General features: G+C 45.4%; 1 pseudogene; it reads right to left on the bottom strand.

Annotated features, from left to right (window-relative positions):
- Window positions 1-24,705: 24,705 nt before the first annotated feature.
- On the bottom strand, window positions 24,706-24,823 carry LOC124797029 (annotated as a pseudogene).
- Between the last annotated feature and the right edge of the window lie 843 nt (window positions 24,824-25,666).

The raw sequence follows: 25,666 nt of genomic DNA, 5'->3' as shown, positions 1-25,666 counted from the left end.
GACATAACAGCAATAAGACACAGCATTGAATACCAAAAAACTTTGTTTCCATTTCTGATAAGATCACATTGAGTATTGACACACTTTATTTTCTTTGAACCTTTCTAGGTGGCTGACAATACGATTTATTTCAATGAAATTAAAGCCGATATTTTTTAGCATTTTTGTTTAAAAAGTACAATACTTTGACATTTACGATTTTGCTGTCGGCGTCCGTTATATTGTAATGTAAATTCACGTTTGCGTGGTCACAGTCTCTGTAGTTGTTTTACAGTTATTAAATGAATTTCAGTTCGTCTGTGCAATTATAGGAACTTACATAATCATATGATAATCCTGTTTCGTTTTATATCAAACGTCGTCAGTGGAGACTTTCGCTTACATCAGGAAGCGTAGTGTGCTTCCATCTTCTTGAGGTTATCTTCGTTTGGCAGGGCTTTGTTTTTCCTAATCTCAGATCGGTTTGCGGCACTACACATTTCCTGACATGAACGATTACAACAAAATGTAGCGCCATTACTCCTTCTTTGGCGATTCCTGGCTAATGCAGGGCACGTTTAGCCAGAGATATGCAGACTGTACTGGTGCTATATTGTGTCGTACACTATCTAATCACAGTTCCGAACACTCCTCCATAATGCGGAACTGACCACAAGATGTCACGAAAGTGGTTCAAATGGCTCTGAGCACTATGGGACTTAACATCTGAGCTCATCAGTCCCCTAGAACTTAGAACTACTTAAACCTAACTAACCTAAGGACATCACCCACATCCATGCCAGAGGCAGGATTCGCACCTGCGACTGTAGCGGTCGCGCGGTTCCAGAGTGAAGCGCCTACAACCGCTCGGCCACTCCGGCAGGCAGATGTCACGAGAGCGGCGCCCGTTGTTATAAAAGGAAGTGGGGGAGTGTTGTGTTGTCAGTAGACAAACAGTAACAGCAGAATGGGTATGCCAGGACAGCTCATTGCCTTCGAAAGTGGACTAGCCATTGGATGTCACTTGAGTAACAAACACATTAGGTTGGTGTCTAAGTTAGTAGCGTTTTTGTTTTCCATGTTGGTATTCCTATTGTTCTGGGTTTAGTTATCGATTGTCTTTTTTTTGTTTGTTGTTCATTGTTGCTGTCTACGTTTACATGTTGCCATTTTTTCGTTTGGAGATAGTGAGTGGAGCTGTGGACGCTGGAACATGGAACGCCAACTGGAGAAATCGGAACATTGTCTACATATTCTTCTGTTTTGAGGGGTGACAGCAGCGGAGGCCGCCACAAACATTTGCGCCGTGTTTGGGCATAAAGCCACTGGACGGAGCACTGCAAGAAAATGTTTTCTCGTTTCAGGAAGGATCGTTTCGAGATTAGTAACTCTCCACGTTCAGGGACATTTTCGAGGTTTGATGAAGACCGTTTAAATGCATCAGGCCACAAAGATCCACGTCACTGAACTAGAGTACTGGAAAATGTGATGAACTGCGATCATTCCGCCATAATGCTGCAATGCTGAAGGTTGAAAATTCGGGTGTATGGGTACCGCATGCTCTAAGCCAAAATCACAACAATTAGCCGGTGGCCATAAGCGCATCTATGCTTACTCGTCATCAATTGGCTGTTTCGTTACTGGTGGCGAGAAATGGTATCTTAATGCCACCGTAAGGAAGAGAATGGAATGGTTGAGTCCAAGCAAAGCAGCAACTCCCCGTACAAAGACATGGGCGCATCTGCAAAGGGTAATGTTATGTATCTGGTCGAACAGCGACGGTGTGATGTATTACGAATTGCTTCCTCGAGATGTAACCATCAGTGCTGACTTTTATTGTCAACGGCTGAGTCGTCTTGCAGACGCCATCCAAGAACAACGACCAGGAAGACTGCGTGAGGTGATGCTACTGCACGATACTCTACTAGACTGATAGAATACATTACACGTGAGATGAGTCGGGAAGTCATTCCGCTACCAGCTTATTCACCTGATCTCAAATTTTCACCTTTACTGCTCTCTGTCGAACAACCATCAAGGAACTTCCTTTCCAGATGAAAATGTTGTCAAAATATGGATCGACGAGTTCTTCGCCTCAACACCACGTGAATTCTACAGTTACGGACTCGAAACCTCAGCTTTGGCAGAGTGTTGTAAATAATGAAGGAGAACATATGGCTGATGGCTTAAGTCTCTATTCTGTGTATCTGTTATGTTTATTTAACTTATGGAAAGACGCTACGAACTTACGCCCAACCTAATAGTTACTGACAGGGACCTGCGAGTTTTGCGGAGGTCCCTGTCCGTCACTATTAGATTGGTGCATAATTTCGTAGCCTCTTTCCATTGTTGTTATTGTTGCGGTCTTCAGTCCAGAGACTGGTTTGATACAGCTCTCCAAGCTACACTATCCCGTGCAAGGTTCATCTCCCAGTACCACCTACTGCAACCTACATCCTTCTGAATCTGTTTCGTGTATTCACCTCTTGGTCTCCCTCAACTATTTTTACCATCCACGCTGCCCTCCAATACTAAATTGGTGATCCCATCATGCCTCAGAATATGCCCTACCAACCAATCCCTTCTTCTAGTCAATTTGTGCCACAAATTTCTCTTCTCTCCACTTTTAATCAATACTTCCTCATTAATTATGTGATCTACCCATCTAATCTTCAGCAATCTTCTGTAGCACCACATTTCCAAAGCTTCTATCCTCTTCTTGTCTAAACTATTTATCGTCCACGTTTCACTTCCATACATGGCTACACTCCGTCAAATACTTTCAGAAACGACTTCCTGACACTTAAATCTATATTCGATGTTAACAAATTTCTCTTCTTCAGAAACGCTTTCCTCGCCATTGGCAGTCTACATTTTATATTCTCTCTACTTCGACCACCATCAGTTATTTTGCTCTCCAAATAGCAAAACTCATTCACTACTTTCAGTGTCTCATTTCCTAAACAAATTCCCTCAGCATCACCCGATTTAATTAGACTACATTCCATTATCCTCGTTTTGCTTTTGTTGATATTCATCTTATATCCTCCTTTCAAGACACTGTCCAGAAGATAAATAAACTCAGCAGGTACACAATGTTTGTAAAAATCCGTGTGAGTTCAGCCGAAGGAATGACTCGTGAATTTAAAAACGCTTGAAACTGTCCAGGGAGCGTAGTCACCGTGCGTAGTGAGTTAAAAAGAATGAGGTGTAATGGTCGAGTAGCTCCTCATAAGCTACACATTTCTATGGTCAGTGCTAAGCAACGGTTGGGGGGTGTAAAGGGCGACCCAACTGGACGGTGGATGACTGGAAACGAGTAATTTAGAGTGATGAATCAGACTATGCTCTGTGGCAATCCGATGTGTGGGTTTGGGGTGGCGAGTCCCTGGGGAACATAACCTGCCATTTTGTACTGTGCCAGAAGTAAAGTACAGAGGAGGTAGCATTACGGTAAGGGGGTGGTTTTCATGGCCAGAGTGTCGTCATCTTATTGACTTATGAAAACGCTGAGTGCGGAAGGAGTTGTCGTCGTTTTGCAGCATTGTGTAGTGCATACAGTAGCGGTACAGTTCGGAGACGATGTACTGTATCAGCATGAAAATGCACCCTGTCACAAAGCAGCAGACACGGAATGGCCTGAACAAGAACAGACTCCTGGTCTGAACCCAATGGGAACCGTACGGGACGAGTTAAAACGTCGATTTCGCCTCAGATCTCAGAGTTGACCATCACTACCTTCTGGGTTTTCGACTCCTCAGGAAGAATCGACTGCAATTCCTCCTCAGCAAAGTTCAAGCCATCACAAAAGGGAACGAGGAACACACCCCACATTACTGTCTGCACACTTTCAATCCCGTAGTGTATTTTACGTGAAGAAATTTGTAGCGCTGCAAACCAACGTGTGACTGCGCAAACGACACAGAAATGATGAGACTTAACGCAGTGCGGGCCCATCTTGCAGTTTCGCGTCTTAGCCGTTTGCGCCGCTGCGGCTGGCGCTCTCGTATGGCACTCGGCAACCACGTAAACTTAGGTCGCTCCGTTTCTCAGACCCCTCGAGAAGCACACCGTACTAGAGTAGCATATGCTACATTTAGGCATACACACGAGTACAAGACGAAATCCATTAAATTTCGATTACACGGTAAATCACACAAATTTAAAGGCTGTCAGTTCGACTAAATACCTACGAATTAGAGATACGAACAGTTTAAGTTGGAACCGTCATATAGATAATGTTGTGGGGAGGGCAAACTAAAGATTACGTTTTATTGATAGAACACTTAGAAGATGCATCAGGTCTACTAAAGACACTGTCTATTATACGCTTGTTCATCCTCTGCTAGAATACTGATGTGCTGCATCAGATCTTACCAGATAGGATTGACGAAAGATATCGAAACACTTACGAAAAGGGCAGCTCGTTTTGTGTTACTGCGAAATAGGGGAGACAGTGTCACGGCTATGAGGATATGATGCGGAAGTTGGGATGGCAATCATTACGAAAAGGCGTTTTTCGTTGCGGCGAGATCTTTTCACGAAATTTTAATCAACAACTTTCTCCTCTGAAAGCGGAAATATTTTACTGTCGCCAACTTAGATAGAGAGCAATGATCATTATAATAAGAGAAATCAGAGCTCGTGCAGAAAGATTTAAGTGTTCGTTTCTCCCAAGCGCTTTTAGAGAGTGGAACAGTAGAGAATCAGTCTGGTGGTTGTTTGAACAACCCTCTGCCAGGCACTTCAGTGCACATTGCAGATTGGTCAAGTAGACGTAGATTTAGCTGTGAGACAGGCTTCTCGTTTGGCTTCTACAGTTAGAATCTCTCCTGAGGTTCATTTATTACGAGGGACTATACTTCTACTAAACTCATCTGGTAATTCCTAGGAACGATTAAGTACATTCAAATTTTGTGGGCTTGTCTACAACGGCAACATCACAACGTCTGAATTCAGAGGCCGAGACTAACCCACATTTTCTTCTTCTTCATCAACAATCGTTCGAGTGGTTGGCAGCCGTTCCATCTGGGTGTATTAGAAGCTAAATTCTTCATAATTGGAAACTCCATCATTATGTGTAGCTTATTTTAAAAATGCCAGAGGCGGTCTTCCTCGGGCTATCTTTCCTTCTAACGATCTTTCTAGGTCGTTTACAAGGAACTCGTTCTGTCCTGTTACGTTACCAGTCGACTTGTGTCTTGTTCGCTCCATTGTTCTCCTAAAGGACTTTCGCCAATTCTTTGCAGGATGTCCTGGTTGATGGTTTTATGTTCAACAGGCGTATCCAGCACCACGTCTCAAAAGCTTCAAGAGATTTCATTTCATTTTTGCCTGGTGTTCGTTTTTCACAGTCCTACACTGTTACATTCCACATTTAGATTCTTTGGAGACTTCTTTCATCCGGAGCTACTGAAAGTACGTCATAAGCTAACCTAAGGATCTGTATTCTTTTTCCTTTTAAAATTGAACAGTATTCTTTGCACTCATTTATGGCATCTTCTATGTAGATGCTGAATAAGCAGTGGGACTAATTGTGTGCTTGTGTGACGGTTTTAAGAATTTAGCTTCTTTTTGTGTATTTTTATCTTTCTGTGTATAGTTCTTTAATTGCTCCAAAACAGCCGTACTTTTTGTTGATTGTGTTTCATACCTATGATAAATTGTGGAATGACATCATGAAACACCATAAGCCTCTGTTAAATCTCTTCCTTCTCTTGGTCCACAAATACGTACATTCATTCATTATTTCTTTTCTCCCCAATTACGCTGACTTTTCCATTTAAGACCTTCTAATTCTTATTTTTAACACTAGAAGACAGCACGTTGCAAAGAACGATTCGCCTGCTAGTTAAGAGTTGTTTGTATGTTGAAAATCGAGCTTCCACAAACCGGAAAGATTTAAAAATAATTATGATGCGCAAATATGAGACTGAGAAACTGTTTTTTATCTTAAGTTGTAAGTAGGCTGTTTACGTTTTTATATTGGTAACGCCACGTAGCGCTCTGAATGAAAATCACTGGCTGTGCTGTGTGCAGTCTGTGGCTCGTTAGTATTGTTGTAATATTCGCTATTGTAGCAGTGGGCAGTTGGATGTTAACAGTGCATAGCGTTGCGCAGTTGGAGGTGAGCCGCCAGCAGTGGTGGATGTGGGGAGAGAGATAGCGGAGTTTTGAGAGCGGATGATCTGGACGTGCGTCCATCATAGACAGTAAATTTGTAAGAATGGATGTCATGAGCTGATGTATATATATTATGACTTTTGAACACTATTATGGTAAATACATTGTTTGTTCTCTATCAAAATCTTTCATTTGCTAACTATGCCTATCAGTAGTTAGTGCCTTCAGTAGTTTGAATCTTTTATTTAGCTGGCAGTAGTGGAGCTCGCTGTATTGCAGTAGTATGAGTAACAAAGATTTTTGTGAGGTAAGTGATTTGTGAAAGGTATAGGTTAATGTTAGTCAGGGCCATTCTTTTGTAGGGATTATTGAAAGTCACATTGCGTTGCGCTAAAAAAATATTGTGTGTCAGTTTAAGCACAGTCATTTATAATTTTTCTAAGGGGACGTGTCAAAGTTCGCTAAGTATTCTAGGTGGTGATAATTAATTCACATTTGCATAAACTTAGTTCATTACTATGAAATAACACACTTTCTGAGCGTCCCCGTATGTGGACTTGAGGTCGTAATGCAATTCAAGGAAGAAGAAGGTAAGTGTAAACGTGTCACAATCAATGACAGTCAAACTGTCACGAAAACATGGGAAATACTGATCTTTGCGACATATTTTTCTCATATTACAGATTTTAAATTCACAGAGTATGGATTTTTAATCGCTTTATAGATCATGCGATTGCCAGTTGTTGGGTGACGTACCACAGGTGGTGTTGGGTCAACCAAGTAGCTTCTCAAAAAAGACTGTCAGTCACTGACTACAAAATACATGTTGCCAAATTTATAATTAATTACAAATATGTCATGTTAGTAACTATGAGAAGGCCGGCCAGAGTGGCGGAGCGGTTCTAGGCGCTACAGTCTGGAACCGCGCGACCGCTACGGTCGCAGGTTCGAATCCTGCCTCGGGCATGGATGTGTGTGATGTCCTTAGGTTAGTTAGGTTTAAGTAGTTCTAAGTTCTAGGGGACTGATGACCTCAGACGTTAAGTCCCATATTGCTCAGAGCCATCTGAACCATTAACTATGAGAAGAGGACATTCTTGTACACTGAATTTCTTGACAGTGAGAAAGTACATGACGTAGAAAATCTAGAGCTCTTTGCAACCAACTGTAGAAGTCAGATTTGACAATGTTGACCACTTACCATAATTTATTGACGTTTCAAAATGCAGGAAACCTAACTGGAATTCCAAGACAAAAGCCATGTACATCAAATGCGAAATATTTTTGTGTATTCTGAAAAATAGTTTTGAAGCTTATACTAAAAAGCAAAGATTTTTTTAACTCGCAATAGTAAATTATTAGTTGCCGATGATTATTGTATGATTCTTATTTCGTTGCATTTATGAAGCTACTTCAGAACATCAACAAAAAGCTGGACTGGAAATCATATATTTCGAAAATGTTGACATAAGAAACCTATTTTCTGTCTACATTATCATATGCAGTTGAGTATTTCAAATAAAATAAATATATTACTGAAACAAGAAGAGAAAATACAATGTTTTCACGATAAATGAGACTGAAGGTCCACACGCATGGACTTCCATTTATACCTTAGTGAATCATCAAAAATTTTTTCTTCTGCCTTTGTCATGCTTGTGAATTGCTCCCCCTTGTTGCTTCTCTATTTGAAGTTCTTGTTTTCCTGTGGCGGAGCTTGTGGAAGAACGCCCAGCCTCGTCGCCGCTGGTGTCCGGCGCACACGAGCGAACTGCGAGCTGCTGCGTCCCTCGACGTAGCTCAAACTATATACACTACTGGCCATTAAAATTGCTACACCACGAAGATGACGTGCTACAGACACGACAGGAAGAAGATGCTGTGATATGCAAATGAATTGCTTTTCAGAGCTTTCACACAAGGTTGGCGCCGGTGGCGACACCTACAACGTGCTGACATGAGGAAAGTTTCCAACCGATTTCTCATACACAAACAGCAGTTGACCGCCGTTGCCTGGTGAAACGTTGTTGTGATGCCTCGTGTAAGGAGGAGAAATCCCTACCATCACGTTTCCGACTTTGATAAAGGTCGGATTGTAGCCTATCGCGATGGCGGTTTATCGTATCCCGACATTGCTGCTCGCGTTGGTCGAGATCAAATGACTGTTAGTAGAATATGGAATCGGTGGATTCAGGAGGGTAATACGGAACGCTGGATCCCAACGGCCTCGTATCACTAACAGTCGAGATGACAGCATCTTATCCTCATGGCTGTAACGGATCGTGCAGCCACGTCTCGGTCAATGAGTCAATAGATGGGGACTTTTGCAAGACAACAACCATCTGCACGAACAGTTCGACGACGTTTGCAGCAGCATGGACTATCAGCTCAGAGACCATGGCTGTGGTTACCCTTGACGCTGCATCACCAACAGGAGCGCCTGCGATGGTGTACTCGACGATGAACCTGGGTGCACGAATGGCAAAACGTCATTTTTCCGGATGAATCCAGGTTCTGTTTACAGCATCATGATGGTCGTATCCGTGTTTGGCGACATCGCGGTGAACGCACGTTGGAAGCGTGTATTCGTCATCGCCATACTGGCGTATCACCCGGCTTGATGGTATGGGGTGCCATTGGTTACACGTCTCGGTCATCTCTTGTTCGCATTGACGGCACTTTCAACAGTGAACGTTACATTTCAGATGTGTTACGACCCGTGGCTCTACCCTTCATTCGATCCCTGCGAAACGCTACATTTTAGCAGGATAATGCACGACCGCATGTTGCAGGTCCTGTACGGGCCTTTCTGGATACAGAAAATGTTCGACTGATGCTCTGGCCAGCATATTCTCCAGATCTCTCACCAATTGAAAACGAATGGTCAATGTTGGCCGAGCAACAGGCTCGTCACAATACGCCAGTCACTACTCTTGATGAACCGTGGTATCGTATTCAAGCTGCAAGGGCAGCTGCACCTGTACACGCCATCCAAGCTCTCTTTGAATCAATGCCCAGGCGTATCAAGGCCGTTATTACGGCCAGAGGTAGTTGTTCTGGGTACTGATTTCTCAGGATGTATGCACCCAAATTTCGTGAAAATGTAATCACATGTCAGTTCTATATAATATATTTGTCCAATGAATACCCGTTTATGATCTGCATTTCTTCTTGGTGTAGCAATTTTAATGACCAGTAGTGTAGTAGCGGCAGAAAAGACAGGGCAAAATACGTGAGTTCTGCATAAAGCACCAAGGGAACAATTATTGAATCTACCCGAAGAAATCGAAATATATGTACACAGAAAACGACAATCGGAATTCCTACTGTATGAACAGAATGAATTTAACCAGAATGTTTATTCTGATGTCTTCAGAAACCTACAGTTTCCTCCGCTACTCAATGTTTTTAATTTGTCTGTTGCCCACCTCTCAGGATTTACTTTGATTGGCAATTTCTTTTGGGTAACAGTTTGTACTGTATTGCAATTAAGCCATGGTCGCTGTATATACCAACTCAAGAATAAGTACTACTTTTTCAAGGAAACAAACCGATATTCGCAGTAAGCGATTTAGAGACATATTGTTAAATCTAAAATGGGAAGGCGTGGTGGGGTATCGAACCTCAGTCCACGCGAATGCAAGTCCTGCCTGTTTTGCAGTGCCGCCACGTCGCTCACTATTACTGTTTCGACGAGCCGTTTGTTGATCGCGTATCGCTCCAAAGAAACGTCAGGCGATGACGCCACAGAGAGACGATAAAGCAGCGAACGTTCGACAGGTTAGTGGCCTATGGAACTAAGGCTGAACAGAGATTAGCCCAGTATTTACATAGGAGACGGGCCACCTGAACAATGCGTTACACATCAGCTTGCGGAACACGAGAAGCCGGTCTAACTGATGTCAGTGTGTACAGCGCTTGCAGCGGGCGTATTTTGACGCAATTTTTCACGGCCATTTTGCTGAGCGCTAGTGTGTTTCCTAATTTCCGCAAAATACACAAACATTTAAAGCACACGGGTGAGGCTTTAAACGACTTACACGTAGACGGTTGCATTATTCCTCCGAACTTGGGAGCGCTTATTGCGTCTACCAACATGAAAAGCTATAGATCACAAAGCTTACATGGCACTGACCGTGCTGTTTATCGTCACGGGACAATCGCAGCCACAAATTTAATAAAAGAAACTGAAAGAGAAAGAAATAGCTTTCGTTCGATAGGCAGACAGCAATATTTGTGAATTAAATGATTTTGCAATTTCGTGAAATTACAGTATGAGTCTCGTCTGTGGGAAGTATTTAGAGTATAATGACCTGTCAATAACATGGTCGTCAGAGACCGACACAAATTCGTACTGAGCAATATTTGGGGAAAGAATTCGATTTTGGCCTTTTCGCAGCAATCATTCCAGTTTTTGTCCAACATGAGTCATAAAATCACGAAAACATAGATATGGATGGCCGTACGAAGATTTGAAGTGCCGTCGTTCCAAATGTGAACACAGTGTATCTGGGGAAAGAAAAAAAGAGGAGATTCCGACAATACAGGAGATGTTTATTAGCGTTCATTCGTTTACAAAGAACAGCCAGTCGGTGCCTCTGGCAATGTGTTACAAGCAATGTTCTTCATGATCCAACATTAACATGAGCTGAAATTGTAGAATTCCCGCACATTTTCGTGGTTCAATGTGGAATAAGGCCCTTTACCAATTGTTCTCTCTCTCTCTCTCTCTCTCTCTCTATATATATATATATATATATATATATATATATATATATATATATATATATATATATATAATCGAACGGGGATTGAACGAAGAAACTGGGCTATCGAGCTCGGTACTCGATAGCCCAGTTTCTTCGTTCAAGCCCCGTTCGATCTTAGAATTTTTCCGCACATTAAAAATGTCACATAGCAGCAGCTTCTAAACTACAAGGGTCGTTCAATAAGTAATGCCTCACATTTTTTTGAAAAGCCATTGGTGCTTCACATTTGATGTTTGTTCTGTGTGCCGGTGAAATTTCGAACCGTTCTGGCAGATGGCAGAGACGTAGTACAGCGTCAAAATGGCGTCTACATACGATTCACGTTACAAGTAGCGTTCTGTTATTGGATTCTTGCGTGCAGAAAAAGGAAACCGTGGTGAGCATCCATAAAGGTCTATGTGCAGTGTATGGGATGCTGCTTTTGATAGGAGTACTGTTGGGCGATGGCTAAAGAAAGTTACAGCCTCGGGAAATGCAGAAACAGAGCTCCATGATCAGCCACGCTCAGGACGTCCTGTCACAGCCACTGCTCCAGACATGCTGAATCGTGCGACCTCGGACTTCCATCTCTTTGGGCCGTTTAAAGATTCTCACTTTGAAGAAGATGAGTGTTAGTCATGCAGTGAAAACATGGCTACGCCTACAGGACAAGAGCTTTTACCAGCAGGGAATACATGCTCTTCAACAACGTTGGCGTACGGCCATAGAACGTGATGGAGACTACGTAGAAAAATGGGACGTGGACAAGATATGTCGATGTATATTGTCACCAAATTCTGACTCTTAATAACAAATATTTTCTAAGGAAAAAAATGTGAGGCATTACCTACTGAACGACCCTCGTATATTGGTAGACATCTGGCAACCATACTGCTCGTTGGGCGAACATAACTTACCAAGCAGGTCAAGCATTTAGTTACTGAAAACTGTCTTTAGCGTTGGCAGATATGAGTTCTTTCAGCTGCCTAGGATGAGATTCACTACTGACTTGGAACATCGTTTGGTTCACGAACTATTATGGTTAGAACTTGAAAACTGAGAGCGCCTCAAAGACAAGACTATTTGAAGGATAGATGAAAGAGCAAAACCGCCAGTCCACACTAAGGAGCTTTGAATGGCAAACAATGACTCTCGAGTTTAATATTTAAACATTTCAAATCGTATCGCTGTTTCTACACGACGAAAGCGTTCTTTCACGCATAGAGGCACAGTAGGAATGAAAATGAAAAATTTCTGAAGAGTGTTAAATGTTACATTCAACTAACCCCATTTTTACATTCTTTCTTAATGTGTCCCTTTGGTTTCCGCTCTTTTATCCACCCTTTAGGGATCCACATGTAGGTGCTGTAAAGTGCTGCGAATTTGCAACAACTATAGTCCCTAGAGAAATACAGTTCATTTCCGACTGATTCATTACCGCACAGCCGGACGTGTACTCTCTTTCCAAGCATTAATCCCAACTTGCGGGTTCTGCTGGTTAATCGGATGTGGCATGTTAATTTTTAAGGGGTGGCTGGATGCCATTCCTGTTGCCACCCAGAACCCCCCCAGGAAGGAAGTAGAGTACCCCAACTGTCTGCGACTAGTGTAATCCATGGAATAGTGCGAAAGTGTTCAGATGTCTGCGAGCGGTGTAACTGAGGCGGAACGTGGGGACCAGCCCAGTATTCACCTAGCTGGGTGTGGAAAACTGCCTAAAAACCACATCGAGGCTGGCCAGCACACCGGCCTCTTCATCAATCCACTGGGCGGATTCAATCCGGGGCAGGCGCACCTACTCGAGTCCAGGAAGCAGCGCGTTAGCACTCTCGGCTGCCCTGGCAGGTACAGCTGGACTTGTGTGTGCTAAGGAGGTAAAATTATATATTTACAGTCTTATAACAGAGTGTGTAGCAGATGGCAGGGGAACAGCATGGTACAGTCTGGCGACGCATGGCCTCGGTTGTGTGCTACTAACATTTTGAACAGTGGCCACCTTTTGAGGCAAGAAAAAAGAGCGAGCCATTCAAACTCGGCCAAGAAGACAAAAACTGCTGTCAGTCACAGGCCGCGAGCAGAAATAAACCTTACCAGGAAATCTAAGACATCAATAACTGGGGTGAAAGGAAGGGTTAGGGAACAGAATAGGAAAGAGGCAGGAACGATGTAATGACTTCCAGCCACACAGGGCACTATGGCTGTGCAAACAGCGATAGTTGAAAATGTGTGGCGAACCGTGGACCGAATCCAGATGCTACGCTTCTGTAGACTGGTTGCCTTAACCTCTCGGCCACCCATATACACCTTCCATAGGACCCAAATTCCTAACTTCCCACTAACGACATAATAACGACCCCTGCCCATTAATCCGCTACTCACAGATTTCTGATTCCCGTAGGAGTTCGGACGTTCATTGTGCAAACACATTCACTTTTTCATCTGTCATCCGTCGCGTCCATAGTGTAGGGTGTCCCAATCAAACCTCCGTGATTTCAAAGACCCAGGAAAAAACTACAGTAGATAGGACAGTGAAAAATGCACCACATTGTAGAGCATCTCAAAGAATTTATTTATTTATCATCAATACACCTCTACAGGTGAACGATTTGTAGCATGAAGAACATCGATTCTACACTCCTGGAAATTGAAATAAGAACGCCGTGAATTCATTGTCCCAGGAAGGGGAAACTTTATTGACACATTCCTGGGGTCAGATACATCACATGATCACACTGACAGAACCACAGGCACATAGACACAGGCAACAGAGCATGCACAATGTCGGCACTAGTACAGTCTATATCCACCTTTCGCAGCAATGCAGGCTGCTATTCTCCCATGGAGACGATCGTAGAGATGCTGGATGTAGTCCTGTGGAACGGCTTGCCATGCCATTTCCACCTGGCGCCTCAGTTGGACCAGCGTTCGTGCTGGACGTGCAGACCGCGTGAGACGACGCTTCATCCAGTCCCAAACATGCTCAATGGGGGACAGATCCGGAGATCTTGCTGGCCAGGGTAGTTGACTTACACCTTCTAGAGCACGTTGGGTGGCACGGGATACATGCGGACGTGCATTGTCCTGTTGGAACAGCAAGTTCCCTTGCCGGTCTAGGAATGGTAGAACGATGGGTTCGATGACGGTTTGGATGTACCGTGCACTATTCAGTGTCCCCTCGACGATCACCAGTGGTGTACGGCCAGTGTAGGAGATCGCTCCCCACACCATGATGCCGGGTGTTGGCCCTGTGTGCCTCGGTCGTATGCAGTCCTGATTGTGGCGCTCACCTGCACGGCGCCAAACACGCATACGACCATCATTGGCACCAAGGCAGAAGCGACTCTCATCGCTGAAGACGACACGTCTCCATTCGTCCCTCCATTCACGCCTGTCGCGACACCACTGAAGGCGGGCTGCACGATGTTGGGGCGTGAGCGGAAGACGGCCTAACGGTGTGCGGGACCGTAGCCCAGCTTCATGGAGACGGTTGCGAATGGTCCTCGCCGATACCCCAGGAGCAACAGTGTCCCTAATTTGCTGGGAAGTGGCGGTGCGGCCCCTACGGCACTGCGTAGGATCCTACGGTCTTGGCGTGCATCCGTGCGTCGCTGCGGTCCGGTCCCAGGTCGACGGGCACGTGCACCTTCCGCCGACCACTGGCGACAACATCGATGTACTGTGGAGACCTCACGCCCCACGTGTTGAGCAATTCGGCGGTACGTCCACCCGGCCTTCCGCATGCCCACTATATGCCCTCGCTCAAAGTCCGTCAACTGCACATACGGTTCACGTCCACACTGTCGCGGCATGCTACCAGTGTTAAAGACTGCGATGGAGCTCCGTATGCCACGGCAAACTGGCTGACACTGACGGCGGCGGTGCACAAATGCTGCGCAGCTAGCGCCATTCGACGGCCAACACCGCGGTTCCTGGTGTGTCCGCTGTGCCGTGCGTGTGATCATTGCTTGTACAGCCCTCTCGCAGTGTCCGGAGCAAGTATGGTGGGTCTGACACACCGGTGTCAATGTGTTCTTTTTTCCATTTCCAGGAGTGTAGTTGTAATCGAATTAGTGATACGATGTCACAATGTAGGAATATTGTCCACTTTGGTCGCATTCACGCGATCCTTCACTAACCCCCACATGAAGAAATCAAGCTGTGTAATTTCAGGTGGATATGGTGGCCAGACAGTGGGTCCTCCGCATCCAATCCAACGATTAGGAAACATCCTATCCAGGAACTTGCGAACAGCCGTTGACCAATGCCACGGAGCTTCATCTTGTTGAAAAATGATATTGGGTTGCAAGTCTGGTATCTGCTCCAACATGTCCAGATACCCTGACCCATTCACTGTTTGTTCCGCAAAGAAGAACGATCAGCAATGCTGTCGTGCATTAGCCCACACCAGACGTTTCGTTTATGGCTATCACGAACATGTCCAGTGACAACTTGCGGATTTTGCGAACTCCGAATCCGAACATTATGCCTATTAACCCTGACTGATAGATGAAAGGTTACCTCATCTGAGACTAAACATCTTTCCAGGAAGCTGGCATCCATATCAATACGCTACAGCATATCAGAAGCAAATTGTTGTCAGCATGGTTTGTCATTTGGTGTCAGATGTTGCAGAATTTGCACTTTGTAAGCACACGCACGAAGACGCTGGTGAACTACATGATGCAATGTTGATCAAGGTACATTAAGTTGCCCAGATGCTTGACGAATTGACTTCCGTGGGCTTGTGAGAGACGTTTGTCTGATGTCCTCCACTGTCTCGTCTGAAACTCTGTAACGTGCACTGCCAGAATGTTTCAGAACACTTTTTGTTGCCAGAAACTTCCTATACAATTCCTTAATTGTTTTCACACCAGGTGGATGGCATTCATACACTCGACGATAATTTCTTTGCACAGTAATCGGCGATTTTGTTTCTGCAAATCACAGTAGTGCTTGCACGTGCTGCTGCGGAGTCGCCATTTTCACTTCATGCGACCATGCTCCACTCTGGCGACGTCACTTGGCACTTCTGACGCGGGAGTATAATTCTTTGAGATGCTCTACAATGCGGTGCATTTTTCAATGTCATTTCTACTGTGGTTTTTTTCTCCTGGGTCCGTGAAATCAGGGACGTTGAGTGGGACACCCTGTATTATAGATATAAGTCGTCTCTGTTCTGTCAGACATGTCTGATAGAACAGACACCACTCATATCTATAAATCTAAAGACAGGCAAGTTTTCCTGCCTTTTCTGCGTTAAGAAAGGAGAAAGAGCGTACCAGCAGAAACCCATTGCACTGGCAACATGAAATGTTCGGCTCACTGGTTCTCCGTGCTTTCGTAGTGTGCTGGGAAGTTCCAGTGGCGGCAGCATGCAGGAATCACACATTCTTGTCGATCTGCGATACGCGAGTCCAATCAAGCGACTTACAACTCCGTAGATTTAGTCAGAAACATTTATTGGCGGGCCCACATTAATTCTCTGCACTGCTGCACATCTACAATCAGTTTAAGTAAGGATCTCCAGCATCGAGAGACAGGGTTAAATTTCTCACTACTCTCAAAGTCAATAACTAAAATAATGACGTTGGCTGAAGCAATGTATGAATTTGAATCCAGGTCTCCTGCTTAAAAGGCAGATGCTCTAACCACTGCGAAACATTGGCTCCGCGCAACTACCAGAGCTCTACAGGTTACCTCTAATATGTCCCCTTCCTGATACAAATTCACATTCACGTGACAGCCCATTACTGTTCCCTTCTAAACACCCATCAGTACAGCAGAGGCTCTCCAATGTTGGAATAATCCCTTAGCAATGAGCGAAATGGGCTCAATCCTGCCTGTACCTCAGGCGTAGGTAATATAGTTATCATATACAGTTGAAGCTAGTGAGACTTTTTGAGTCTCACTTTTATCTGCGTTAATGATGTAGACAGAAGAAGTGTGTCAGGAACATCAACTGAATATGACTAACATATCAAGACGTGCAGACAACATGTCAACATCTGACACCACATAGATCGACAAATCGATAGTCAAATCGAAACAAGCTGTATTTCGACCGCCATCTTGTCCATGCACTGCAGAACTGTTTGTGATCTGTTTCCAAGTTACTGCTATATTAGTGACAATTTGTGAACGGTTACCAAAAGAGCCACGGAAATGGATACACCGCAACACATCACAACGAGACTGTCACGCCAGAAGAACGAAGTGAGTGACCATTACACAACATTTTCGTGCAAACATCACTCCAGCTTCCAAAGTGACATCGCTTCTTAATAAGTTTTCTCTTCTTCCACAGGATGACCACAGCATTTAAGAAAAGACTATGTAATATCAGTATGACCTTATTGTAAAGTTGTTTTTGTATTGCTGTTTAGCCTGAAGATGAGGTTTAAACCTCGCAACATGTCGCTAAATAAATAAGTAATACAACAGTTGACAAAGTTTGTGACTGGTGGCGGTAATTTAAAAAAACCTTTAGGTATTTATTGAGGCAGTCGTGGTCGAAAAATTGTCCAAATGGCTTTAGATTCTTTTATTAATAGTTTTTCAGGTGGCACTTACTTACTTCCCGCGGAACACTTGTGCTCTGCAGGGCACAGTTTGGGAAACCCTGATCTAATTAATAATAATTGAAGGGTGTTCCCATAATAATTAGTTCAGATTGCCGGAAATTTTATGGTCGAATTTTACTAGTTTAATTACGTTGGATTGAAGATGGAAAGCTATTAATGTCGGCTCCAGACACAGTTTATACTGTACCAGAGGTACAATTTGATATCATTAGTTGTTAACTCATCAGTTGAAATCCACAAGATGGTGGCTAGTAAGAAGCAGCCAACCGTTGCCCATTTTCAATGTTGCTACTTCAGTGAAGGTTCCTCCTCTGCGCAGAAGGGGTGTCAACCGAAAGCAGTTCCAAGGGTCCCTCCAGGATCCGGCGGGAAGTGCAGGTGCCATTGGTGATAGAGGGCAGATTTGTCTTTTGGAAACCGAGCACATATAGCGACGACTTTACCTCGCCGTACTCTCTGTATCTTCACTTCGTTCAGATTAGTTGACGGGCTTCAGTCGTTCTGTATAGGGCCGTTAGTAAAACAGCCGTTAGCCTAAGGCGTTCACCTCGGTCCGTTTTTCGATTAACTAAAGTGCATCTTTAGCCGGTGGTGGCGAGAAAAGGAAATCAGGCATTCCTTTGAGCATTAAGCCAAGTTATATTCATCATCATCCATTCACGCGATGAGGCCCAGTGGACCGCGCGCCACCGCAGTTACAGCTCTCTGCCTTCTGCTACCTGTCTCCAGTTTTCCGTGACTCCCAGCTGCAACAAGTCTTCTCTCACTCCATCGACCCACCTCTTTCTAGGTCTTCCCACTGGTCTGCTGCCTGACTGTATCAAGTCCATTGCAATTTTGGGCCACCTTGTTCCCTCCATTCTAACCACATGTCAAGACCACTGCAGTCTTTTGCTTCTCATCACTCCCAAGATGTCCGGCTCCTTGTACAGCTCTTCTGATTCTGTGTTATGGCGTCTTTTCCATTCTCTGGTAGTCTGATCTCGGACTGCTCCAAATATTTTTCTGAGAACCTTCCTTTCAAATGTAAGCAGTCAGTTAAGGTCTTGTTTTCGAGTGCTCCAGGTTTGAGAACCATAAAGTACTACTGGCATTATTAATGTCTTATACAACCGTAGTAGCTTTAGTTGTTGAGAGACACTTCTACATTTTAATATAGGGTCTAGAGAATGACAGCATCTATTTCCCGCCTGCAGTCGTGCTTTTATCTCTGCTTCAGTTGATTTTACTTCTGTAAAAACTGATCCAAGATATTTGAACACTCACATGTTTATAACTGGTGTGGTTCGCAACTAAATCTTGAGAGTTTTGGATCTTTCTTCTTACGGTCATATACTCAGTCTTTTCAGAGCTATTTCGTAAACCGATCCTAGCTTCCGATAACTTCAACGCCTGGATACTTTTTCTCAGATCGTCTTATGTGCATTCTAATAGTGCAATGTCGTCTGCATAGGCTAGATATGTAATATGTTCGTTGCCAATTTGAATACCCTGGAAGTTTTCTTTGTTGAAATCCCGCATTACCTTCTCAAGTGCCAGCTTGAAGAGTACAGGTAATAGCCCATCAGTAATCCTGTTACAACTGGGAAGATTTCTGTCATTTTATCGCCTACCTTCATATGGAACATTAATTTTACCTAACGCGATGTGACGTTCTTATTGTAATTCATCGCTCCCGTTGCTGCTGCAGCGCCAGATGCTGTTGCCTGCTCTCCTGACTTCGCAGACAAATAGTTCAAATCGCTCTGAGCACTATGGGACTTAACATCTGAGGTCAGCCGCGTGGAATTAGCCGAGCGGTCTAAGGCGCTGCAATCATGAACTGTGCGGCTGATCACGGCGGAGGTTCGAGTCCTCCCTCGGGCATGGGTGTGTGTGTTTGCCCTTAGGCTAATTTAGGTTAAGTAGTGTGTAAGCTTAGGGACTGATGACCTTAGCAGTTAAGTCCCATAATATTTCACACACATCTGAGGTCATCAGCCCCCTAGAACTTAGAAGTATTTAAACCTAAATAACCTAAGGACATCATATACACTCCTGGAAATGGAAAAAAGAACACATTTACACCGGTGTGTCAGACCCACCATACTTGCTCCGGACACTGCGAGAGGGCTGTACAAGCAATGATCACACGCACGGCACAGCGGACACACCAGGAACCGCGGTGTTGGCCGTCGAATGGCGCTAGCTGCGCAGCATTTGTGCACCGCCGCCGTCAGTGTCAGCCAGTTTGCCGTGGCATACGGAGCTCCATCGCAGTCTTTAACACTGGTAGCATGCCGCGACAGCGTGGACGTGAACCGTATGTGCAGTTGACGGACTTTGAGCGAGGGCGTATAGTGGGCATGCGGGAGGCCGGGTGGACGTACCGCCGAATTGCTCAACACGTGGGGCGTGAGGTCTCCACAGTACATCGATGTTGTCGCCAGTGGTCGGCGGAAGGTGCACGTGCCCGTCGACCTGGAACCGGACCGCAGCGACGCACGGTTGCACGCCAAGACCGTAGGATCCTACGCAGTGCCGTAGGGACCGCACCGCCACTTCCCAGCAAATTAGGGACACTGTTGCTCCTGGGGTATCGGCGAGGACCATTCGCAACCGTCTCCATGAAGCTGGGCTACGGTCCCGCACACCGTTAGGCCGTCTTCCGCTCACGCCCCAACATCGTGCAGCCCGCCTCCAGTGGTGTCGCGACAGGCTTGAATGGAGGGACGAATGGAGACGTGTCGTCTTCAGCGATGAGAGTCGCTTCTGCCTTGGTGCCAATGATGGTCGTATGCGTGTTTGGCGCCGTGTAGGTGAGCGCCACAATCAGGACTGCATACGACCGAGGCACACAGGGCCAACACCCGGCATCATGGTGTGGGGAGCGATCTCCTACACTGGCCGTACACCACTGGTGATCGTCGAGGGGACACTGAATAGTGCACGGTACATCCAAACCGTCATCGAACCCATCGTTCTACCATTCCTAGACCGGCAAGGGACCTTGCTGTTCCAACAGGACAATGCACGTCCGCATGTATCCCGTGCCACCCAACGTGCTCTAGAAGGTGTAAGTCAACTACCCTGGCCAGCAAGATCTCCGGATCTGTCCCCCATTGAGCATGTTTGGGACTGGATGAAGCGTCGTCTCACGCGGTCTGCACGTCCAGCACGAACGCTGGTCCAACTGAGGCGCCAGGTGGAAATGGCATGGCAAGCCGTTCCACAGGACTACATCCAGCATCTCTACGATCGTCTCCATGGGAGAATAGCAGCCTGCATTGCTGCGAAAGGTGGATATACACTGTACTAGTGCCGACATTGTGCATGCTCTGTTGCCTGTGTCTATGTGCCTGTGGTTCTGTCAGTGTGATCATGTGATGTATCTGACCCCAGGAATGTGTCAATAAAGTTTCCCCTTCCTGGGACAATGAATTCACGGTGTTCTTATTTCAATTTCCATGAGTGTACATCCATGCCGGAGGCAGGATTCGAACCTGCGACCGTAGCAGTCGCGCGGTTCCGCACTGAAGAGCCTAGAACCGCTCGGCCACCGCGGCCGGCACTTCGCAGACAAGCCAGATATTGAACCTACCTTAAGAGTTCAGGTCTCCATATGATAGCACCTCCTTCCTGCGCCTACCCTTACTCTTTCCAAGCACTTGTCAGTACTTTGGCCTTGAGTGTTAGACACGCAGTGTGTTCGAGTGTATTCTTCAAGTCAGGGAGAGGCTATGGTCAAAAGCAACCTTCCTTATGCTCGAGAAAGACCTTATTTTCAATTTATGATTAATATTTCTCTTAAAGATTCGCATGAATCATAAAGACGCATCGCCTGTTTTTCGCAGTAAACAGTGTTACATTTTGCCAATGTTTCCTGTTTCCCTTTCTATGTAGACTCAGTGTTTACTGGACAACATAAAGTGAAATACAAAATGTAAGTACAAGACATCAATGGCAGCAGCCTCTGATGAGTCTTTCTGCGCCACACAGCTAGAGAACAGCAGATCTTAACTGAGTTGGTATTTTTCGTAGCCTATGTAGGAATAAATAAATGTTTCGAGCTATCGTGGCGACTAACACCACAGCATGAACTTTATTTTTACTGTACGCGTCGCTGTAGCGGCCGGATCACTTCCTTGTCAAAACGTGAAATTTGCATTATCAGTTTTTAATGTACCGCTTCTTCCTTTTATTTAAAAAAAATTGAAAGACGTCTCTACGTGTATTCAGACGCAAAACAACAGGCACAGTACACTTGGTGACTCTTCGATGAGGAGGATACAGCAAAGTAGACGCCGTCAGTTCACCGAGCACAACAGGATGTAGAGGAAACTGTTGCACTGTCCTCTCTCCGAGCACTTACGCTAAGTAGCTCCCCCACCTGCGCATGATGGATTACGTTTAAGGGTAGTGCGATCGTTAGCGCTCACCTACTCACGCCTCTCGGCTAAAATTGAACACTGCTCGGAATCCCCACAGTCTGGGAAATAAAGAGCTTCGCATTGAAAATATGCATTAACAATTACCTAAAATTGCTGACACACATATTCTACACAGAAGCGCCAAAGCAACTGGTATAGGCATGCGAATTCAAATACAGAGATGTGTAAACAGGCAGAATACGGCGCTGCGGTCGGCAACTTCTTTATAAGGCAACAAGTGTGTGGTGCATTTGTTAGAGCGATTACTGCTGCTACATTGGCAGGTTATCAAGATTTAAATGAATTTGACCGTGGTGTTACAGTCGGCGCACGAGCGATGGGACACAGCTGTAGTGTTGGCAGAAGAGCCAACACTGTTTTTCTAGAGGAGGCCGAAATGCACGCGTTTAATTACACGCTGACTGGCGTGAGTTCTGGAACAGGACAATATCTTGAAAATTGCAAATAAAGAACGTAGATGATGTTATACTTAACTTTAATCCACAATTGTAGAACATCTCTCTTGATGATACATGCTTCACATAATAAATATCAATTGAATACGGCGCCTTGCTAGGTCGTAGCAAATGTAGCTGAAGGCTATGCTAACTATCGTCTCGGCAAATGAGAGCGCATCGGTCAGTGTAGCTTCGCTAGCAAAGTCGGCTGTACAACTGGGGCGAGTGCCAGTACGTCTCTCTAGACCTGCCGTGTGGTGGCGCTCGGTCTGCTATTACTGACAGTGGCGACACGCGGGTCCGACGTATACTAATGGACCGCGGCCGATTTAAAGGCTACCACCTAGCAAGTGTGGTGTCTGGCGGTGACACCACAACAGCATCTCCGAGGCAGCGATGAAGTGGGTATTTTACCATACTACCAATTCACGAGTGTACCGTGAACATCAGGAATATGATAAAATATCAAATCTCCGACATCGCTGCGGCCGGAAAAAGATCCTACAAGAACGGGACCAACGACGACTGAGGAGAATCGTTCAACGTGACGGAAGTGCAACTCTTCAGCAAATTGCTGCAGATTTCAGTGCTGGATCATAAAAAAAAGTGTGTGAAATCTTATGGACCTTAACTGCTAAGGTTATCAGTCCCTAAGCTTTCACACTACTGAACCTAAATTATCCTGAGGACAAACACACACACTCACGCCCGAGGGAGGACTCGAACCTCCGCCGGGACCAGCCGCACAGTCCATGACTACAGTGCCTTAGACCGCTCGACTAATCTCGCGCGGCGCTAAATCATCAACAAGTGTCAGCTTGCAAACCATTCAATGAAACATCATCGATACGGGCTTTCGGAGCCGAAGAACCGCTCGTGTAGCCTTGATCACTGCACGACACGAAGCTTTACGCTTCGTCTGGATCAGTCAACACCGACGTTGGACAGTTGATGATTGGAAACATGTTACCTGGTAGGACGAGTCTCGTTTCAAATTGTATCGAGCGGATAGACGTGTACGGCTTTGGAGACAACCTCATGAATCCGTAGATCCTGCATGTCAACAGGGAACTGTTCAAGCTGGTGGAGGCTCTGCAATGGTGCGGGGCGTGTGCAGTTGGAGCGATATGGGATCTCTGATACATGTAGATACGACTCTGACAGGTGACACGTACGTAAGCATTCTGTCTGTGCATTCCGACGGACTTGGGCAATTCCAACAAGACAGTACGACATCCCACACGTCCAGAATTCCTACAGAGTGGCTCCAAGAAAACTCTTCTCAGTTTAAACACTTACGTCGCTCACCAAACTCGCCAGACATGAAAATTATTGAGCATATCTGGGATGCCTTGCAACATGCTGTTCAGAAGAGACCTCCACGCCCTCGCACTCTTACTGATTTATAGACAGCCCTGCAGGATTCATGGGGTCAGTTCCCTCCAGACATTAGTCGAGTCCAAGCCACATCGTGTTGCGAAACTTCTACGTGCTCGCGGGGGCCGTACACGATGTTAGCCATGTACCAATTTCTTTGGCTCTTCAGTGTGTATCGGAGGAAAGCTGTTGAGTGAACTCTCTCTGTCTCTCTCTCGTCTCATAAACCTTATGCGAATGATGAGGAAGTGCACTAAGTTAAAACGAAAGTGAATCAGTCCCAATATTTTACCGTAGTTTGTAACGACTCCTTTTACAAAATAAAATGTTTCTACTTCCTTTCTTCACGCAGGCATTTTGCAGCTCCTATATGTCATCTCCAGTTGCTGATGGTGTTGTGGTATTCTGTTCAAAGGCTAGTTTGTTGGTGCAGTTCTCCATGCTTGTCTGTCCTGTGCAAGCCTTCTCATCTCTGCATAACTACGGCAATCTATACTATTTGATCAGAAGTGCAGGGACACCGCTATGTAACGCGGAATTGACCACTAGATGTCACGAGAGGCGGAACCGTCACTATAAAGGAAGGCAGGGACTGATGCGTTGTAAGTAGAGAAGCAGTAACGGCAGACTGGGTCAGTCAGGGGAGGTCAGTGACTTCGAACGTGGACTCGTCGTTGGATGTTACCCGAGTAACGAATCCATCAGGCAAATTTCGACCCTTCCAAAACTGTACAAGTCTACTGTTGGTGATGTGACGGTGAAGTGAAATCGCGAAGGAACAACAACAATTAAACCAAGACCAGGCAGTCCTCGTGCAACTGACGGGCAAGGACCATCGAGTATTACGGAAGATTGCTGTAGCGCCCCGTCTTCAGACCACAAGTGACCCATCGGGACCATCTGAGCGCCGTGTCATCCTTAGGTGAGGATGCGGATAGGAGGGGCGTGTGGTTTTCTTTGACTGGAGCCACTACTATTCGGTCGAGTAGCTCCTCATTTGGCATCACGAGGCTGAATGCACCCCGAAAAATGGCAACAGCGCATGGCGGCCTGGATGGTCACCCATCCAAGTTCCGGCCACGCCCGACAGCGCTTAACTTCGGTGATCTGACGGGAACTGGCGTACCCACTGCGGGAAGGCCGTTGCCTGAAGATTGCTGTAAAGAACTGCAAGAAATCAGAAGACGGAATCGGTCGTGAATCCCAAAGTGCTACCAGCAGTCCAACTGGCACGATGACTATGATTATGGTGTTAAAGGGATTCAGTGGTCGAACAGATCTCATAAGCTACACGATTTCACAGTCAGTGCTAAGAGACTCTTGAGGTACTGTAAACAGTGACACCACTGGAAAGTGAATGAGTGCAAACGAGTGATTTGAAGTGATGAATCAATCTATACCCATTGGCAACTCGATGGATGTGTTTGGGCGTGATGAATTTCTGGAGAACGTTACCTGTCATCATTCGTAGCGGCAACAATGAAGTACAGAGGGAGTGGTGTTAGAGTATGGGATTGTTTTTCGTGGTTAGGGTGTGGTTCTTTCATTGTGCTAAGAAAACGCTAAATGCGAAAGGATATGAATACATTTTACAGCAGTGTGTACTGTGTACAGTAGAGGAACAGTTCGAAGGCGATAATTGTTTTTATCGGCGTGACAACAGAGCACGTCATAAAGTAGCAGCTCTGAGGCAAAAACATTGTGGACAATAGTATTCCTGAAACGGACTGGCGTCCCCAGAGTCCCGATCTGAACAGACTGGAATACATTTAGGATGAGTTAGAACATCGACTTGCCTCCAGACTCCAGCGTCCATCAGTACCGTCACTGGTTTCGGCTCTTCAGGAAGAATGGGCTGCCATTCCTCCACAGAGGTTCAGACATCTCATTGAAAGGGTCCCCAGCAGAGCTCAAGCCATCATGAAGAAGAAGGGTAAACAGATCCCACTTTAATGCCCAGTGGGGATACATTTGATAAGGTAGTTAATATC

The sequence above is a fragment of the Schistocerca piceifrons genome, chromosome 4 (assembly GCF_021461385.2).
Source record: "Schistocerca piceifrons isolate TAMUIC-IGC-003096 chromosome 4, iqSchPice1.1, whole genome shotgun sequence".
Classification (NCBI taxonomy): domain Eukaryota; kingdom Metazoa; phylum Arthropoda; class Insecta; order Orthoptera; family Acrididae; genus Schistocerca; species Schistocerca piceifrons.
Note: the sequence above shows the minus strand (reverse complement) of the source record. Positions and strands in the feature narration are given on the sequence as shown.